Source organism: Heliconius melpomene, chromosome 1, assembly GCF_056956725.1.
Source record: "Heliconius melpomene rosina isolate 202511_hmr_F chromosome 1, ASM5695672v1, whole genome shotgun sequence".
NCBI classification, from domain to species: Eukaryota; Metazoa; Arthropoda; class Insecta; order Lepidoptera; family Nymphalidae; genus Heliconius; species Heliconius melpomene.
In genome coordinates, this window is record NC_140389.1 from 3,644,580 (window position 1) to 3,666,898 (window position 22,319).

The 22,319-nt window shown below is 31.5% G+C and overlaps 1 protein-coding gene across 1 annotated transcript in view; it reads left to right on the forward strand.

Moving 5' to 3' along the window:
- The first annotated feature begins 6,838 nt into the window (after positions 1 to 6,838).
- Positions 6,839 to 22,319, forward strand: part of LOC146540984 (B-cell receptor CD22-like) — a 58,866-nt gene continuing 43,385 nt past the window's right edge. Inside the window, exon 1 of the mRNA XM_085188289.1 lies at positions 6,839 to 6,960. The gene's annotated coding sequence lies outside the window, so the exon portion shown is untranslated. The remainder of the gene's footprint in view (positions 6,961 to 22,319) is intronic.

Consider the following 22,319-nt stretch of genomic DNA (forward strand, 5'->3'; position numbering starts at 1 on the left):
GGATACAGCGTGACATTAAAAAAATCACTATAGTATACATTAAACGTATGTAAGACAGAAAGACGAAAAAAATCACACAAATCTAGAAAATGTTCAAATAACGCAGCACTGCCATAAATATTTCAAAGCAATCCGGGACTTGTCAGTTACTTTTGAATGTATAGTACTCGTATACGAATATTGTTCACCTCGTACCGAATGATACATAGTGGATGGCAATATAGGTGGTGTTCGTTAATCTTTTTGCTAGAAAACATGGTATTTCGTCATAACGCAGATTCGAAAATAAAATAAAGTTTCGAGTCCGGTTAGACAAAAGGCGGCGTTGGGTTCCGCTGTTAAAATAGTGTTCATAATAGCCGGAATGGAAGAAAGGAATGTCTCTATAATCTGTATCCCACACGTTGCAAGGTGGGCAAAAGGATCATGGAAACCTAGGGTTAAGACATTCCGTTCCTATTTCGTCACTTCCGTTCCTCACTTTCAGTCGAATTCTTGTTGCATTGCGTGTTGAGTTTCGTAACTCAACGCCCCGTACAAATAATATATAATTGTCATAACTGCAGTGCAAATATAAACCACCTATTTAGTTACTAAAGTTTAATGTTTAATTAAACATTCCCAATAGCATTATAATCAGCAGAAATAATTGTGTTTTGTAATATGTTATTTAAAACTATGCATAAATTAAAATAATTTTCATTATAATTAGTTTCATTTATTGTTTTAGTTGGTTCAATCTACGCTAATATATCATTGTTTTAGTACTGAATTTAAAATTTGCAAGTTATAAAATAACAAGAATTATAAGAATTTCGTCGTAGCTTGTGATAAGACCGTATAGCTCAGTAGTAAAAACAATTAGATGATTCACAATAGGCGCGGGTTGAAATATCGGTACTGCTAAGCATAGCTAAGTTACTAAAAATACACCACTTTGAAAGAAAGTATAGGAAATATTTAATAAGAAGCATTCTTTATTACCAAATGATTATTCTTAGCAAAAATCATCAGTTTTCATATCGTAGAGCAAGAATCGTATATAAGAATTTTGACGAAGAATTAGGATGAATCGTGTCACTAAAATGTCATAAAAGACGGAGAACGGAGTGTTAATTTAATTGACATTTTATACCAATAACAACACCTTTTAGCACTAAATTAAAGGCGTTATAGCTTTAATTAAAGTATTTTACATTAAAAGGACCGATAGAACACATTTTTGATGAAGGTAACGACAGGTGGACTTATTTATTTAGGTTGTGCCGACCCGGCGCGCCGTAACTGTGCACGGTGTGATTTAGAACTGTTTATTTTATATTTATCCGTTATGTAAACAGTATTTGGGTAAACTTTGACTTTAAATATTATGATATTTTATCTTGTGTTTGTTAGTTTAGAAATATTGGAGACAAAGGTTTTTCTAAAGTAGGGAGAGGGGTTGTTAGAAAAAAATTAAGAACATTTTTATAAGCAATTTTATTTTAATCTTTCACTGTAATAGGCGAAGCGAGTGACTGTAAGCGCGGTAGATTGTGGGTTCTATTCTCTCTCTCTCGAGGAAATGGAATATTTTACTACACACAAAGCAATGCCTCCAAAACTCGGCAGAAAGTGGAGATCGAAAGTGTCTTAATGGGAACAGAGTGTATTAACCCTTGGTTCCCAGGTTCCCTCTGCCTACACTACTATGTGTGGCATACAGTGTAAAGCTAAATAAAAATAAAAAAAACTAAAGATACCTTCAATTAGTGCTAGCTGCGCAACTATTACAAAACTCGAAACGTTTATTCGTAGTAGTCTTTCTTTACTTTTTGTTTAAGAACATAATTGGAAACTAGCGAAGGAGCAACTTGCATTTTAATTTAGAATGTGACAGTTTTCTGGCTTCAAAGTAAAAAATAATAATTTCTTTTTGCTATTTTATGTCAAGGTTAGTGAGTATTGCCAACTTAGCCAAAGGTCTGATGTAGGTCACGCTACGCACACGCTATCAGGAAGACAAATCGATTTGCATTTCCTTTTTTGGCATTGTATTGTGTTGTTGGCAACATTGGTTTTATATTTTTTTTTTAAATTTTAATACGTGCCAAGATTTGAAATAATTAAGTATACCGGTCACTAGTCAATTTCATAATAAACTTAACTATGCTTTTCCTTTTAAAAAAGTCATCTTATGCAATATTTAACCGTAAGCAGAAAAAAGTCTTCTTCTTCCTCCTGGCATTAATCCCGGCTATTGCCAGGGTTTGCCTTCCTACTCAACCTACTCCACTATGCACGGTCTTTTGCGTCCTCGGTGATTAGACATTGACTCTCATATCCTGCATCACGATATCCAACCAGCGCTTCCTTGGGCGTCCGGGAGGTCTCACTCGCTAAAAGTAATATTATATATATATGTAAAAAGTATAAATATATTTTTATAATATAAAATATGTACATTTTATTCACCAGTTTTACCAGTCTATATGCCAGGATAATTAAAAAAAGTCTATATAATATACAAAACCGTTCTATTACTGACTAACTGATACACTACGCACTGTCGACAGACACTACGCAGCATAGAACTATGGAATTTGGCATGTAGGTTTATGAGGTAAGTGAAGTACTAAGAGACGGAAATCTAAAAGAAATTTTCCATCTAAATCCACGAAAATTAAGTTGCAGGCGTCAACTACTTACATTTTTTCAGCTTTACGCTGTATCCCGCACGCAATAGGGAAGGCAGAGGGAACCTAGTGTTAAGATACTCCGTTTCCCACCTTCCGCCGGATTTTTGAACTCCATGCCGCGTTATTGCCTTAGCACCAGAGCGAAGGAATAAAAATATAAATAAGTAATAATTTGTTTCCTCGAATGGGGATCGAATCCACAACCGTCACGTTACAGTCACACACTTGTGCCGCTGTACCACGACGGGCTTTAGTTACATTATAAGCCTATTGTAAAAGAAAATTTATTATAATAATCTCCAAACAACAACAATAAAAAACCTAGTTTTGACAGTTCAACAAAACGATCCATTAATTAATATAATAAAATGGAAACCTATTTTACAATGTGATAATCATTTTGAAATAGGTGATAATATAGTATGATATAGTTTTTATTATAAACATATAATAATATGTTCATTTTCATGTTTCCTGTTAGGCTGTTGCCATTGACAAGAAGCAGACCGGTTCCGTTGAGGTTATTTGGAGATATTTTTTTATAATCAATCATTGATTTTAATTAAGTCGGTTTCATTCAAATATATTTATTTATATATAAGACATATCGAAATTTGTCTGTTTATATGTTTTGAAAAAAAAAATTATAGTAGTGAAGTAGAACACTATCTGATTTAAAATTACGATTGTAATACGTTCGATATTACCCTAGGTGATAGATTATTTACATATCCCGCCCTGGTAAAGAAAACCGCGGCGTTAAGTTCCAGTATTCAACATTGTTATGTCTCCAAAATTGAGTCAAAAGTAACACACTCCATGTGTTATGACATAGTAGTGCCTAGTGTCTTAACCTAGTGTTATGGTTTTGAGTTCGATATTTATTCGGATGAATTACTACGTATGTCGACTACTGACAGTCAACACGCAATGTCTGAGACATTCGTGCGAAAAGTGGAGAAGGAAATGTCTTGAAACTGTCTTTCTGCCTACCCTGTTATAGTTAAAAGGTTAAAGGGAATCGAACTAACGACCACTACGTTCAGAATTGTTTTCCACCATTATATTTATTAAATTATTTTTCTTACTTAAAACAAAGTTGTATGTATCTATACTAGTCTTAGGAAAAACTGTTTATAATATTTATCGCACCTTCAGTCATATTCACGTTACTCTGGTGTCAAGATATCAATCACTAATGGCACTTATAGGAATAATCAAATTACATTTTTTCGACTTAACTACTAATGCTGTTATATAAAATTACTTTTAATGTTAAATATAAACAAATCTAGTTTTGTATATTTTTTATTGTAGAATTCAAAGTTCTTAATATTATTTTTCTAATAGCTGTTTCCCGAACGCAAGAGGGTAGGCAGAGGGAATGTGAGAGCCTAATATTAAGGCACTTCGTTCTCTATTTTCCATACGGAATGTCTCGATAATATTATATTAGTGTTGACTAACGCAACTCAACGCAGCGCTTTACTTTCCCACTAAACTAACATAAAAAAACAGTGTTCAGTCACTAAACTTCTTTATCTATTCCGGAAAACATCATATGACCAATCATCTGCTAGATTAAACAAATCTTCCATACTTTAGTAGTTTCAACACTCTCTATCTATATAAATACCGCTTTCTAATACAGGAAGTTAACGTCGATATCTTCATAGTATGGTGTATTTAGAATTGTAATTATTTACATTGCACTTGATTGATAATTAGATGATTATGTAAAAAGAATTTATTGATTACTAGTTCGAATCCGGTTTGGGGATATCTTTATAAATAACTATCAACCGCCAGCGGCTTCGCCCGCTTGAACTACACGATAATTTATTCAATATACTGAATTACTTAACTTTGGTACCATAATTCTTATAATATAACACCAGGTTCCAGGGTAAAATAACACCAGGTTCCAAGGTTCCCTCTGCCTATCCTGCTGTGTGCGGGATACAGCGTGAAGCTGATTTGTAAAGATAAATAATCAATTAAATAAAATACATATATACAGAACTAATATTACTTGCCTGTCTTAATTTTAAACCTTCACTGAATAGAAGCTATCCAATCTAACGAATTCAAACAATGGCTTCCACTATAGTAGAACTATTAAAGGCATCTATTACAAGCTCCCAGCCACAAATCACAACCTAAATGTTATTGTGAACAGGGTTGTATACTGGGGGGAGGTTTCACTATAGCAACACCACGTGATTGGTAGGGTTAAGCGTTAACAGCTATTAGAAGTGGGATGGGTGTGCAGATTATATCTAGAATTACTTAGGAGATATTGTACGTGTCAATCAATGTTTAAATTAGTTTTTTTTATTGATATTAATTTGTAATTTGTATTGTACGATTATGGGGTAAACGAAAAGAAAATAGTGACAAAACACTATGATTTAGATATGGTAAAATTTACATAATATACCGTTGATATCCACATATACCAGCTACAACCATAAAAAAATTGCAATAGTAGCAATTCCTATCCGTTACAGTGTATGGTAATTTAAAATGTTTACAGCTTTTAAGTTTTATTATGCCATATAATGAAATTTTGCACAGGAAGATACTAAATGTTAAGTAACACCATACTTTTAATCGAAATAATTAAAAAAAATATATTTTATTTCTATAAAAAAATATTTATTTCGTCATTAGGATTTATTCAAAAAAATATCAAAGAAATATTACCTTATCTCGAAGATAAAAGGAGGCCTTACGTCTATACGTCTGTCCTTTTATTTCTAAAGAAGGCATGTTTAGCAAAATTAAATTAATTAAATTAAGTCAACGCAATTAAAAAATGCGGTTCGTAAGTCCGATTTGGACTTATATTCTATGAAGTTCGCATCGTAATTAAAACTTATAGGGTACTCTCTGCCAGTTCCTCATGAAAATTGGCCAGAACAGTACAAAAAAAAACTTGTCAATTTTTATAAGTTTTATACCCGTTAATCAATTATCATGTAATTAGTACGGAACCTTTAGTATACGAGTCCAACTCGCGTTTGCCTTTACATTACCTATATGCATCTATAAGAGTTTTTGTGAGGATTTAGTGGATCCCACCTGCCGCACGCTTCTGCCCCGGCGCCACGACTGGCCCCATAATAATATTATTTCTAGAAAAATATTTATCCCATTCAAACTTATTTTGTTCTTTTGAGTACGACAAGCATAAAATTGTCCAACAGGTATTACGGTAATAAAATCTGAATATAAAAACAAAAAAGTTACTGATATTTCTAGTTTTTAAGATCAAGTATTGACTCGTATTTATGTATAAGCAATGCTATAAATATTTTGTTACATCCAGCGGTAAACGGAGTGTCTATTCTCTGTCTACCCTGCCTACGGAGAAAATGGTGAAGTTCAAGTAATTGCATATTATCCTGCGATGTGGCGGATCTTAACCTTGCACTTTATCTTTGAGTGAAAAAACTGTTAAATTCAAATATTTCAAAATCATTTGATTCCCATTTGAGAAAATGAAATAATCAATATTTCCATTTCTTTGCTTAGCCGTCTAGGAAAAAGCACGGCGTTGAGTTTTGCCACTTAACTCGCAATGTCTCCATAATTTGGCGGAAAGTGTCATTTCTCCTTATGAAATAATTTAAATATAATCTTTCAAGTTTATAACCATTGGATTTACATTCAAACATGGTCCCACAACACTCCGAAGGCTTGCAAAGATTAAATAATTTTAAAAATATATTTTTTTAATTAATAGTATTTCCTATATTTATTTCATTCCCAGAATTCTGAACCGAGTTCAGAGACCGTGGTGGCGCAGCTACAGGATCTGACTTTACAGTCATTCGTGGTTTCGAATCCCACTCGGGGCAATGATTGCATTTGGTTTATATTTATTTCCTTACTTTAATAGACGAAGCAAGGCGAGTTGGTGGCCACTCAACACGCATAAAAATCTACAGAAAGTCGGGAACGAGGTGTTTTATCATCAGGTAATCTCTGCTTACCCTATGCGGGATAAAGCGTGAGAGTGCTAATTTTTATCCCATTCTGCATTAATATATCCGTTTAGCATTAACTAAAACAAGGATAAGGGAACTACCATTTACAAGGCCATGGATCAAGCGGGGGTGAAGCCGGTGGGAAGGAGACCAGCGTTAGTCGAATGTCGGCGCGTCAAAGGGGAGGACGTGTAAAGCTCGAGGAAGCTTTGGTACAGAATTTACGTTTTACGTGTTCGTGTTTGTGCTGTGTTTGAATTGTGTTTTTGTGATTTTTTACTGATTTCAAGGTAATTTTTTTTATATTTTCTTTTGTATGAAAATTAGGTCTTTTTGGGTAAGTTTTGGTTATAGGTAATTAAAAGTTTGTGTGGAGAAGCTTTTGTAATTGGGTTTTAATGAGGAATTATTTAGCTTGATATATTTTTTTGAAAAATATAATTAAGGAAATAAAATGAGTATTCTTAGTTTTTTGGAAACCAATTATTTTATCAATAGTGCAATATTTATTGTATAGTCCTTTTAAATGTTTATTGTAAGAAGATTTGAGGAATTTTCTTAATATATTCATCTTTAATTCCTGATATAAAGTAATTTATTGTTATAACTTATTTTTCTTTTTAATTATTATTCGTAAAGTTTTCCACTTAAGACGTTTCAGGTATTTTTGGGCATAAAATTTTACACGAGTGTACGAGTATGTATGCAATAGAGCAGATATAGCAAATATTTATTAATAAAACTTTTTTTTTCAACCAAATTAAACCATCATTATTACACAAAATATACTTTTACAAGTTGTACAAATATTAATTTGATAAATATGAACTAAATTTTTATTTTAAATAATATATTTCTTAAAAAGTAGTAGCAGTATATCAAAGAATTAGCGACGGCGGAATTGACTGACTAAAATTAACACTTATTAAAAAAGTTACTTATCATTAAAGTTTCTTACATTTTGTATAAGGTCTTATTTATATATAAAAGTGTTGGTCTCTATATATATTTAATGTAAATTACCATTCAAGTTCTAATAAAATATGTAGTAAAGAAGATATCAGTTGTTCAATATCAGGCGTAGCCATCAAAGGCATTTAAATGAGACTCGGCTTTTTACATTCTGTGATAAGTTTTTAATAGAAAAATATGTGCTTATTAAAATAGGGCTTTGAGACTGCAATTTTAAGGGTTGCGTAACGAAAGGGTAAAACGGGAACCTATTACTAAGACTTTCTTGTCTGTCTGTCTGTTTGTCATCATGCTATATCTCATGAACCGTGATAGTCGGACTGTTGAAATTTTCACAGATAATGTATTTCTGTTGCCTCTATAACATAAAATACTATTTATATTTTAGGTAAGTTGTGCAAAAAATATTGTTTTTTCGCGATTTTGTTGTTGCGGTAATTGTAGATTAGCAACAATATTGATTATTTTATGTAATTTCATTATCATCAGAAGTGAAGTTATAATTCAAATTTCAGCTCAATCGGACACTAGTAAATGAAACGGAATGTTTTAACACTAGATTCTCTCTGCTTTTGAAATTGAGTTTGCAAGATTTCACATAAACTAACACACATTGATAAATAATATGGCAAGTTAAATAAAAGCTTGTGAAAAGGTACTAGAAGTACTTTTTCTTATATCAGGATAGTGAGAGAGAACCTAGTGGTAAAACATTTCGTTACACATTTTTTTATTATTTCTATTAGATTATGGACGTGGGTTCGCATGTAAAAATCAGTTTATTATAGTAAAAATATCCAAATGATTTAATAAACATAGTAAAGAACAGTATTTTCCTAAAAATAATATTTTCAAATACTTTCACGTTTGAAATATTTTAGTTTTACATATAACACAGTTGAAAGGCATTAATTAATTTCGAGCAGTACTTTTATGCAAAAGATACATTAATACTGCTGGTTTTTCTTTTTCTGGCTGGATTTTCTTTAGTAGAGTAGAATATTAAATTAAAATTTGTACTAGCATGTGGCCCTGGATTTGACCATATTATTTGTTCATTTTAGAGAGATTATTTTTGACATGTTTAAAATATTATACTATAAAGAAAAGAAATAAAATTTTTCTTTAGAAAACGTTTAATAATTTGACTACTCATACCATTAAAGTTGTAATTTTAGCATTAACCCATTTCATTATCTAAATTTAATAAAAGTCATCTTTTAAATATATAAATTGTAATTAAGGCTTCCGTTGTAAATAAATATTAATATTTATTATTAATTTCAAATTTTCGTATTTTATCTCTACCGCTTGATAATGTTTTTATTATGCGTTATTTTATTAAATACATAAAAAGACGACATTGAGTCGGTAGTGTCGTAGGGGCACAAGGTTGTGACTGTAACGTGACGGGTGTGAGTTCGACTCCTGCGAGAGAATAAATTATTATTTATGAATATTTTAACTTATTCACTCTGGATCGCCTAGATATGAAAATCATATAAAATAGTACCATCGCTATCAGCCAGGTACTTATATCTAAACACCCTACAGTTACTTCCTACGCATATTAGATAGATCCAATATTCTTTAATATGCCTCTAACATAAAATTATATATATGTTAGAACAAATTAACTCAAGTAGCGTGGGCGTTTGTTTGCCATCAGCAAATAGTAAAAACTAAATAAATAGCCCTTCATGTTCTATTTACTTACTTGTATTATTTATTATTATTTTATTCGTAATGTATGTTTCTTAGATATGAAAAAAGATATAGGGGTCATAATCAGAAAAAGTGTACATTTTGTGTCTTTTCTTGTCCCGCTACTTTGAATGCGTTTTAAAAATACAATTTTAAAGATAATTTAAATATTTTGCCATTTACGATAAATTTACTTATTAACTTAAAGATTTTTGTAATATTTTAAATGTATTATGGCTATTAATAGTATTTTTTGTTAGTTGCAAAAAACTTTTCAAAATGCTTCCATACAATTTTTCGTGTCCCATTCACCACTTTACTTTTTAAAAATTGATTTGTTACGAATGTTTATGGTTTTATTTGATTTCAGATATGTTTATATTACTTTACTTTATGCAAAATATTAAACAAAAGTACTTTTATTGATATATTATTTAATAAATAATATATATGAATTAAGTAAATTTGTCCCAAAATATTGTCTTTTTTGTTACTCAGGGCTAGTAACGTACAATTAAATTATGAATGCAATTATTTTGGATGGTGTTTAATATTAGTTTTTATTGTGGCACCATAATTCTAAAAGTCAATGCTGTCGTAGCTACAACAAGTAGTGTTCTCGCAGCAGTTGAGGGGTTCAAATGTTTTAGAGGGAATGCGTGAAATTACATCTCAGGGTTATAAACGGCTTTTATTTTGGTAAGTATTCTATAATTTCGTTTTCTTGTTTATGTTATTTGCTTCTTTTTACAAAATCTCAAAAAAGAACTTCAGTGCTTACACATGCAACACGTGGCTTATGAGCAAATATTTAAAAAGGTTAGAATTTCTCAGACTTTATTCTCAATTGCGTTATATTTCGTTACGTAACGAAACTGAGAAAATATGAAGCCTAGTTCATAATTACGTTACCATCGGAAGATATGTATATAAAAAAAAATGCTGGGATATGAAAAAAATAATTGGTGACTTTTGATAACGTAAAGTAACCAAAAATAATGATTTTTAAGTTTTTTGCCTGTTTGCTTGTTTGTCTAATGTGTTTGTGCACGCTTATCTCAGAAACGGCTTAACCGATTTAGTTAAAAAATTTTTTTATTCTTCCTGAAATTAGTTGTGATTTTGTAATTACTATTTTTTTCTCTGGAGATAGTGAATTAATAAATATGTAGTTCAAGTGGGTGAAGCTTTTATTTAAAAACAAATACGTTCTGTACTAGCGTTGTTAAAGATCTAAACAATAAACATAAAATATTATTAAATATCTATTGATAAATATTTTTTTATTTTCAGTAAGCGTCATGGCTCCTATGTCAAATGCTGAAACACATAAAAGATATAGAGAACGTCTTAAAAATACCAATCCTATTAAATATGAAGATATGCGGAATAAACACTTATAAAGAATTAAACTTAATTCCCGTGATAACGACTCAAATTTTGATATATTTTAAAGTGGATTTAATTTTATCATTAACTTTGTGATCTCTAACTAGAAATAGAAGTTTATTACGTTACGAACTAGCATTATTATATTGTTAATATTGTCACTTTGTTATGTTTTCTTAAATTTATAATCTGTTAATTCAACGATTGAATCTTTAAAATTTTAATTTGTGTCTCATTAAATAAAAACAACAGTAGTTTTATTCGTATAATATCCTTACTTTGTTGTATATAATGCCTTATGTCATCAGTTTCGTAACAAACATTATCAGTGTTGTTACTTATCAGTTACGTTACGAATTCGAAAATGTCCACTTTTCTGATTATGACCCATAGATATAAGTAGAGACCTTCGTGGGGCAGTGGGAAAACCTTTAATTGTAAATGCGATGGTTATGGGTTCACATTTGGGATAGAGTTGGGCATATTTTAATTACAATTGACAAATAGATATTAACAATTGATGTTAATTTTGAATAGTCAATGTTAATTACAATTTGTCGTTCAGATTTGGGAAATTGAATTATTTTCATTTCCTGGCCTTGGTAGATAAAGTTCCGTACACACGCGATGCCTCGGAGACCAGAGTGTCTTAAAACAAACATTGCTTTCTGTTTTTTTTTATGGAAAATAGAGGGCAAACCCCCGTACGCGTCATCTGATGGTAAGTGCTGACCGCTGCCTATGACCTTTGTAACACTAGAGGCGCTCCAGGCCGCCTGCCTTGTAATAAAATATGAAGCTAAAAAATATATTCTTTCATACATATATATGATTTTTATAATAAAACTAATTTATTTATTTACTATTTCGGCACACATATATTGTTATACTTTCTTATATTAGTTTAACAATCATCAATCTTGTATTACGGCGTTGTGATTTAAATCGTGTTTAATGAAGACAAATCGTTGGGTTTCTTTATCTTCACGCAAACCTGCGTATAGTAAATAATGTATTGAGAAATGTTTTTTTTATTACTTTGTGTTTCCTTAGAGACTTAGAATAGACTATAAATACTTAGAGTAATATTGTAGAGTGGGCAGAGATAACTCAGTGTCAACACACTCCGCTCTCCACTTTCCATTCATATTCGATAATGCTTGCTGAACAGCGGAAGGATTGATATATTTCATATATAGTAGGTTTGTCTTTATAAAATACCTACCTATAAATAACGGCTGCTATATTGTTTTCTTATATTGCTATATTACAGATGAAAATTATTTAATTATTGATGAATTATTGATGAATAAATAACTTAATTATTGATGAAAATTATATAATAATTTTTCCCTTTAGTGGGAATCGAATTCACAACCTATATTAAACAATTTAAACTACTTGACCATTACCACCAACCACTAATTTGCTTGTTTTTCTAATCTTTTGTCTAAAACACTTCAACTAGAACTCACTAGTTATCGAGATTATACATTATTTAAAAGAGACGTGGCGTGACGGTTTTATCTTGATATCAGATCGAGCTATTAAGGGGTACCAAGGCCTAAAAATAACCGAGGCCGTAAGGAAAATCGTACAGATATCTTTTAATTTTTGTAAGGCTAAACGTCGCTTGAAGCTCCGCTATTAGTGTAAATGAAAAGAAAGTAGAAAACGTAGTGTCTTAATGATCATGTATTAGATTTTCTTTGCCTACTCTACAAAATAGAAAAGAGCATGGAAAAAAAATATTCTTGTTACCTACCTCTGTCATACATACATATTTCCCGATTGAAAAATTATAATATCAAAGTCCCAGTTTATTTAGTGCTTACAAGATGATACTAGATGGCGCTATAATACAATGGTAGAGTCGGTAGTCGGTATAAAAACGATCAAGTTCAATGGAAAAGTTTATTTGTTTCACACATTGTAAAGTGAGAAATATTCATATTCCGTAATTTCATTATAAATTTAATTATAATTATATTTTAGAATATTTCAAATATAATTTTAATTATATTAAAGGATGATATTCTATTAATCCCTAAACATAGTAGAAAATTCTTTACAATCGATGTAATGTGTTTTAGTAGGTGTTGTATTAACATATACATCTTATATTTCTAAGTGGAAAAAAAATACATAATAAGTCAAATCTTTTATTGTAAAGATCTCAGATATGTAACAGATTCTATTATATATTTTTCTTCGATTTCTCGAAAAGGTAGTAATGCATGATTTCTTGAGAATTCGTATTAGCGCTCTCTAGTTCCTAATATGTTTTACAGAAATAGAGAAAATCTGCATTTTACCTTTAATAGTCTAAGATGCAGATTTTTTGTGATACTTTTAATATAACTTGTATCACAAAAAGATGTAAAACTATAGAAATATACAACAAAGTAGCAGATCCTTTTATAAGTACAAACGTTTTTTTTAAAAGCATGCACTTAGCAACGCATCTGAAGTTTATGATGGAAATTCTTTATATCTGACGGAAATGGGCCAAACGTCAATCACTGTATACGGGTGTTATCATAAATCAGACATGGTTCTAAGGTGTCTTACAAACTGAGCTTTTTGTGAGAGATTTATTCTATTTCTTAATTTTCTATTTGTATTTTGTATGGCGGTTTTTATGCGATATGTAGAATATTTAGGGGAATGTTTATAAATACAATAGTAAAAAAAATCTATTAAAAACTCTGTCATCTTTTCGCTTAATTTTGCGATATTTGTTTAGCGGCGGAACTCTACCTGTATAGCACCTACCCTATGTATAGAATATACATATGTATAATTTAAAGGTTCCTTCTTTACTTAACGGGAGATTGTTTTAGTATAAAATAACATCTTTTATTGTTATTTTTTGACACTTTCTTAAAAATGTTCTAACTAATTGACCTAATTAAAAAATTGAACGCACTCCGTTTGAGCAAGCCCTATATTTCTACTAAATTTCTAACATTAATGATTTGGTATTACGTAACTTTTTGGTTTAGAACTCGTAAGTACTGTTTGTATGTTTTATAGGGCAATACTTGTAAAAGTTTATTGCGGTTGATATATTTTATTGTTGCATCGTTACAATGAACATTATTTGTTTATATACGAGTACATACTTTTATATGACTGTGCCTGTTATATTTATGTCATACTGGAGATGAATATTATAGTATTATGTTCGTTTAGCTTCGCTTCGCTCTCATAATTTCAATATTTTTCGTTTTTTATATATCAATAAAAGTTAATAATGCTCTGTTATTTTAGCTTCACGCTCTATCCTTAGCGGGTTAGTAAACGAAAACGAATCGACAAACGCTACTATCTCTGAACTCTTTAACCTCGTCCACTCACATCCAACTCTTCATACATGCCTTTTTGAGGGTCCTCATGCTTCCTATGTGATCTTCCTCAAATATCATTGATTCTATTTTCTTGGTTAATCGAGTAACCTCCGCCCCCTTACACTATATGGACGATCTACTATGGAAGAACTTTGAAACCATTCAATTTCATTTTTTGTTCTCAACTTAACGGGTGGCCTATTACGCTGAACATCTTCTATCACAATACTAAGAGAATATATAAATTTATACGTTTTTATAATTAAAAATCTCATAAACCAATAATTACTATTACGAGGAACGGGAAGTCCAATTAAGCTAAGCTTAATTAAAGACGTTATTAAAATTTTTCTCCTTATTTAGATTGGAGCTAAATAAAAGTAAACGGAAAAAGGTAACTGTTGTAAATCTATGTAGGTTGAGAATTCTAGTTATTGGTAGTTGAAATACAACCAGTGGAGAATCCAAGGTATGGCAGGTAGATAAATTACAAAAAATATATATCCAGAAAAGTGAAATCCAGTGATAATTTTATTAAAATTGGACTTTTGGCTTAAAAATTTTAGCGGAAAAATATGCTTAAAATCCTTTTTGCCAATTAGTAAGGGAAAGTACGGAAATTGAAAAAGGATAAGCAAAAATAAATAAATATCCCAACATATGGATGTCCGTAAACATTAATCAACGGATTTTGATGAAATTTGGATTGACCCTTAAGTAATGTACTAAATGTAATTCGGCTGGATACGAAGAGCTGAAGATCGAGCTCAGTGCCAGCGTGCCATTAGACAACACGATGTCCAGCAGTGGACTTGCAGTTGGCAGTTGGTCCTGAGTAGCCTAATTACATCATCATACTCAAATCTGTTTCACGCTCTATTTTTGATTTATACTCAAATAATATTTAATTCTAACAATATAAAACAATTATATACCAAACTCATAACCATCTTTATTTGAAATCAGTTAAAAAAAAATTAAAGTAATCTAATACTATCTTTTTAATTACTGCAAATAAAAACTAAGCAAGATTTGAGAGTGAAACAGGTATTTTGCATTTCCACCTAAAGCTCTTTCACGTAAATAAAAGGTGTGAAATAAATAAATCGCGCCGTGAATAGGGATGTTAACTGGAGAACAAAGGTTCCTTTAGACTGAATTAATGAACCTATTGACGCTGTTCAACTTTAATAGACGCTCTAAACTAGTTCACTGGGAATTGGCGGGTCGAAGAAAATTTTCGTAGTAAAAATTTTAACTTCAATTTTATAATGAGTTCGATTTTATAATAGTCGTTATATAAAATTATATTATTTATTCGTGGCGCAGGAAAACAAGCATGTGACTGTTAACGCGATGGGTCGTGGGTTCGATTGCCACTCGAGGCAATGAATTCAATATTGTCATTTTCTGGCTTTGGTTGAGTTCCACCAAGTAGGCAACGGGAGTGTTTGAATGGGAACAGAGTGTCTTAACACTAGGATCCTAGATTGAGATAACAACAATATAAAAATAAATTATGTGATGAGTGACCATTTGTTAGATAACGAGCGATTGGTTATATTGAAGTATACTGTAACTTATATAAAATAACGCATAAAATAATCCTCATGGCACAGCGTCTTACTACTTACGAATGAGAGAGTTGGGGTTCGATTCCCATTTGGGAGATTAAATTATTTTTATTTCTCCGCTATAGTAATCAGATGAAACACAGCATTGGTTTGTGCTACTCAACATGAAATGTCTCGAAAATTGAGCGAAAAGTTGGGAACAGAGTGTATTAACACTAGGTTCCCTCTGTCTACCCAGTCATATACAAGGTAAAGTAACAAAAGGAAACAAACTATCGACCACCTACACAGCAAATAAAGCCACATAGGCTTACTGGTTAAAACCATTTCAAATGTAATTACACTTCAAACATTACGATTACAAATCGGAAGCGTATCTTATTAAACGATTACCAGCACTAGACCGAGGATTGAAGGAAGAAATTACTTCGCCCTGGGGGGAGATAAGCCCAGGAAATAACGTAGTGATGAGATAAGGAAAGCAAACAGTGCGTGGGTTCGACGGTGGTAGGTTTCTTAGACAAAGCTCTCTTTATTCTGGGTGATAAGTTTCACACTTTTGTTATTGTGTTCCTTGTTAGTTTTATTAAAATCGATATAGCATTTTATGAGAAAATCTTAATGTAAACATGATTGTTGTTGATTCGATCGAGTTGAGAAAAATCTCGAATATTGGGCCTGTCCCCAATATTGGTGAAAAGTGTGTCTGAGGTTCCCTCTGCCTACCCTGAAAAAAATTAACTGAAATTACAGCGTTGAGTTCCGGTTATCGTCCCGCAAAATCTCTAAAATAACCAAAATGTGCACGTCAAAATAATTTAGGTTCCTTCTTCCTATTCAAGTCTCTATTTGTATCTCGATTAATATCTCTGGAACTACACCATTAATACGCAACTAAAGTCATAGTGACTAGTTAGTTTATAAACGGTAGTACATTAAGTATTAAGTTATTTGAAACGTAACTTTATCAGTTAAGTTCAGTATAGGCTTGTCGTTACGGTAGCACCTGTCGTCTGTTTGTTGTTATAATTTAGTATACTAAATTATATAGGAACGTTGAAATAAGATTAGATATACCTTATACTAGTATTTATCTGCGGCTTCGCCCGCGTGGTAATATATTAATAAATAAAAGTTTTGAATTTTAGAAGCTATCCTGTTTTTGTAACATTTTTCTTTATTATTTCTTTATTGTCACCTGATGGCGAGTGATGACCACAATCCACGACCCCGTGTAACATCAGATTAGCTACAGGCGCGTTGTGGGTGGTGGTGGGTCTTTAAAGTGGTAGTACCATCTAAATAAGTGTTAAGACACTGTTTTCCATGTGCTGCTTAAACTTTCGAGACAGACAGACTTTAATTTGAATAGTGAAAAAAAATATTACCTCAGACGGGATTTGATCCACAATCATGAATGTTATTTATATGTCTACATATTACTTATACTACAATGGCATCACTTATTTCTATTAATATACATTTTATTATTACAAAATTCTACGAAGCATATCTCTATCTTTTTATCACTTAACAAGATATATATTGTATCCACTATATCTGAAACATAAAAAGATAGCATCTATAGGATATAATATAATTTACCAATTTTCTTTCTCACAAAAGGATATTCGTATGGAAAAATCTTATGTACAACCTAAAATAGAATGCGAGGGAAAGGACAAATGCCAAACTTTCCACATCACGGCGGCCGAAAGTAACGACGGCTGTTTATCATTGGACAAAATAAATATGTCGATGTGATTTTGATTTTTATAATATTTTAAATAATTTATTATATACTAAGCCTATCATGGCTCAGAGGCACAAGCGTGTAACAGGTTGTGGGTTCGATTCCCACTCGAGGAAATTACATATTTAACATTTTCAAGTCCTCGCTCTGGTTACGAGATATAGCGCGCTGTTAAATTGCGCCAATTAACACGCATCGCCTTTAGAATTCGAAGGAAAGTTCGGAACGGACGTGTCTTAATGGCAAAGAAGTGTCTTAACATTAGGTTCCCTGCTGTTTGCGGATTACGGCATGAAACGCGAATTGCGATGTTAAGGTTAAAGCGTGAAGCTGAAAGAATATATGTAACATTCGTTTAAATTTTTTAGTATTTTATATTCAGTCAATATTTTAACATCAAGATTCTCTTTTTCCTTTTTGAAATTATTTGAATATTTAACATTACAACGGAAAATATTAAATGACAAATATTCTGTTATCCTATCGTCTTTATTTCGTAAAAACAACTCCGGTCGTCTACAAATATCAAAATTCTCGTATAAAATTTGAATACCTTATTCTGTAATAACGAATAGAATTATCAGTCCAGTCATTTCTTTTGTAAAGCAAAATTTATATTGAAAAAAAAAAAGAAAAACTATAACACAATAGACAGACTCTTAAGGCGTTTTCTAGCTGCTAGCTCTAGGCGGAGCTTAACGCCGTACTTAGTCTTGTTATACCGTAGACATAAAAATTCAAATACAATAAAAACCATACAAAAATAGTATAAAAAACAAAATTAACTGGGCCGGACACGTCTGCAGCATGCCTGAAGAGTCTTGGGCGAAATCTTCTATCAGATGGATTCCAAGCTCTAAAAGGAGAATTGGCACACCAAAACGGAGATGGCGAGACGAGCTAGACCATTGTAGGCCTGACTGGTGCTCAATAGCGCGAAATAGACCAGAATGGAAGAAATGCCTTTGCCCAACAATGGGCTGGTGCAGGCTAGGGAAAAATAATAATAATGATAATCTAATAATAATAAAAAATAATAATAAAAATAAAATAATAATATAAGGGTTTGTGTAACGACGTATCATTTATTTGCACGACAATGTACTCAAGGAGCGAGGAAAGTGGATGTTACGTAAGATACTTTCCGATTTCGCTTTAGTTATTTTATTCTTTGGAGGAAAAACGTTTATGTAATGTTTTATCAACTTATACAAATGTAAGATGTTTTATACAGATAGTTACTTTGTATAGAGATAGCCAGTTCGGTTTCCGGTTGAACACTTTAGTATTATTTTTCAGCTTACTACTACAGTCTGTACTCAGTTTCCGCCTGAATTTCTCTCGTTGAGTAGCGTAACTCGACGGCGCATTTTGTCTATCTAAGTATTGAAAATAATTCATTCGGTAAAATCTATCTATAATCAGATGCTTTACCACTACACCTTTTTACCAAACTGTCTGTGTATCACATCTTTACAAGACTCGCTACCTTCATGAGTGGAGCGGAGAAGAGAGGGGAAGAGGAGTGTTTAATCACTACTATCTCTTAATAATTATGTTTTATTATTTGAATTTATTCTATACTACTTTTGAAAGAATCATAGTTTTTTTCCACCCTTTACACAATGCGGTAAGAAACTTTCTACGAGTTGAAATGAAATAAAAACATTCGATAAAGCTTTTAAACTTTTAACTGCTGAACTTAATTAAGAGCTGGTAAAGGAATCGAGGCCATTTAATTGTTTTCTACCCATTAACTTTATATTTAATTAAAAAAACAACTTCACGCTGTAACCTGCACACAGCAGGGTAGGCAGAGGAAACCTAGTAGTAATACACACCATTTCCCGAATTCAGGAGGAGCCTGTTGACAGCGAAACTTAACGTCGTGATTTGCAAAACCAGAGCGAAGAAATGAAAATATAAACGTATAAATTTGTTTAAATATACATATTAAATTTTCTTCAGTGGGGATTGAATCTACAACCAGACACCAGGTGGTTTTGGATTTGATCCTCACTTATCAGGAAAGCGTGCATTTTCTCCCAATTACGTTTACTAACTAAATATCAGGTGATGCCGTCGTGGCCACTCGGATATATGTTTAAAATTTTCATTTCTTCGCTCTGGCAAAGAAGCAAAATGGGGCTTTAAGTAGTAAGATATGCTCTAGGAGGTAAAACACTCCATTCTGCATTCTCCGTCCTTTTTGAATACGCGTAGTGTGTTATATAGACATTAAGAATAAGCATTTTTCAAATAGGATTGAATCCATAATCTTATTCATTTAGGTAATATAATTACTGCATCACGATTTATTAGTTTTTTTTTTGTTTTCTTTTTTAATCTTTAAAACAGCTCGATATGCCAAAAACTAAATTATTATCTAATAAACATAGTTATTTCAAACATAAATCTTAGTTATTGGAATGACAGGTTACTATAAATTTGATGCTCAATTCGTATTGGAAGACGCAAGGGACTAATCTATTTTAGAGGACGCTATTTACAATAATATCCATATGGGAAATGAATATTATTAACATATGAGTCTATATTATTACTATACAGCTAAACAGTTTGTTGGATTGAACGCGATAATCTCAGGAACTCTAGGTTTGTATTCAGAAATCACCTTTTACAATTATACAAAAAGCTAAGTAAAGCTACCAAGAAATTATATAAATTAGCAATAATTCTGGAAAAAATTTTAATATACTACAATTATTTTATGTTAAGTCAATAGAAATTTTATTTCCAAAAGAAGTAAAATCATCTTTGTCTTATCTACTAAGAAAAGAGAGTCACTAGATTTAATTAAAAAAATATAGTATTCAAATATTTAATTAACGCTTCCCAAGAATTCTTCACTTTTAAAGTTATTAAAAAAAGATTAAGCTCAAAGTTTTGTAGGTCGAGGTCGAAATGGAAACAGTATAGAATATAAATTTATTTTCATAATAGCTTAATTTAAAAGCTGTATAAGTTTTAATTAAAAATATTGTATTTTCATACAATCCACATTATTGTATGTGTTTTTAAATGAGAGTCCGACATGTTCGCGTTGTGGAAGAATGCTGCACTTTTAACAAGCGAAGTTGGAATACGTTTGGATTAATAGATTTTTTTAATTAGTGTAGTTTTTATAGTGGTATATGACTTTTGAGCTGTCATGGAGTGGTGGTATCGTGATGGTTATGGGTTCGTCCATTTGCTTAATTTAAAAAAAAATAATAAAATAGACTTAGTAACTTAGTAACTTAGTAACTATAATATTTTATAACGTAGTGTCATGAATCAATTTCCCTTAGTGGGGATCAAACCAACGGCTATGAGAATTTTTTAAAGAATATTTGCCCACTATTCCTCCACGGTGTATATGATCTCAATAGAACAATAAAATTTTCATACATTGCAAAAAAACCTCACCTAAACTTTTTTTGCAATATGAAACGATTATACGAATATTATAACGAATATTTCTTTTTCTTAAAATATTTCAGTATATTGTTATTAATTATATCTATTTTTACCACTCGTTTGGAAATCATGACGAAACAAAAATGTTGGTTCAATTCCATACTTTTCTTCTAAGTAGTGGGCGTAGCGGCCCAATTTGTCATACATAGGTCGCTAGCGCCTATCGATCATGCTAAGAGGCATAGTTATAAGAAGCACTTAGAAATATGTACATAATATTATTAAAGTAAACATGTAACAAAGTTAAAATTTTATATCTATGGTTTTTTGTATATATTTTTTTACTTATATAACAATTCTATATCGAGGCCTGTCGTGACGATGGGACTCTAAACTTGACAGGTTGTGTGTTCGATTAGCACTCGAGGAAATTAAATATTTTCATTACTTCACTCAGGTAACGATGAAAAGCGCGGCGTTTAGTTCCACCACAGAAATATGGCACTAGGTTCCCATCTAAGCCATGTCAGGGATATAACATGAAGCTAACAACACTTATCTCTAGAAAGTTACACCACAATCATGCCAAGTACCATTAATAATTTAATAACATAAATTAAATTTATTGTTTAATAACAACAGTATATTAAATTTAACATTAACTTGGACATGCGCAAGATTAATGTTAAACACGCCAAGTAGGTTGAAGTTCATTAAAACTTTCCGAATACCGTAAAAGCTTCCTGTAAGATGCTGACAAGCCCTGTTATATGGAAAACTTTACTGAATAAAGATTAAAAACGTATTAAAGTATATTTGATTTGTCATTATAAAAAAGAGAAGCTAGTGTAAGTCTGTAGACGAGATGGTTATGTGTTCCCAATCAAGGATTCTTAATTCGCGAAAGATTGGATGGCGAGTGGAAGACTAAGTATCTTAAAATTAAGCCAACTGTGTCTATCTTTCTACTCTCGCATATGCAGGGAAAACATACAAAAATATTCTCAAAATTACATACGAACCAACGATTTAGTTACATAATTTGTGGGTAGAGATATTTTCTGGGGGGAGCTGGACTCTTGGCTTGAACAGATATGTTGAAGTATAGAATAATTTTTTGTTACAAAAATTTCTGGGGTGGCCACGGCCCACCCTCTTCCCCCCTATTTCTACGCCCACAATGGCGATGCTGGTCTGTTTCCTTAAATACATCTTTGGTATACATATATTAAAATAGCCTCTAGCTGATAAGGGTTTAACTATTGATAACATGTTCTACATACAATATATTGGCTTTACTCGTATATTGGTTGGACCCTTGTAATAATAATGTTTTTGGGTAAATATTATTGAATACTGAAACTTATTTTAAATATCATTTATGAAAAAAAAATAGTTTAATCAGTAATTGATTAAAGATTCAGGAGGAAAAGAGAGTATTGTTTTTTTTAGCTTCACGCCGTATCTCGTACATAACAGGTTAGTTA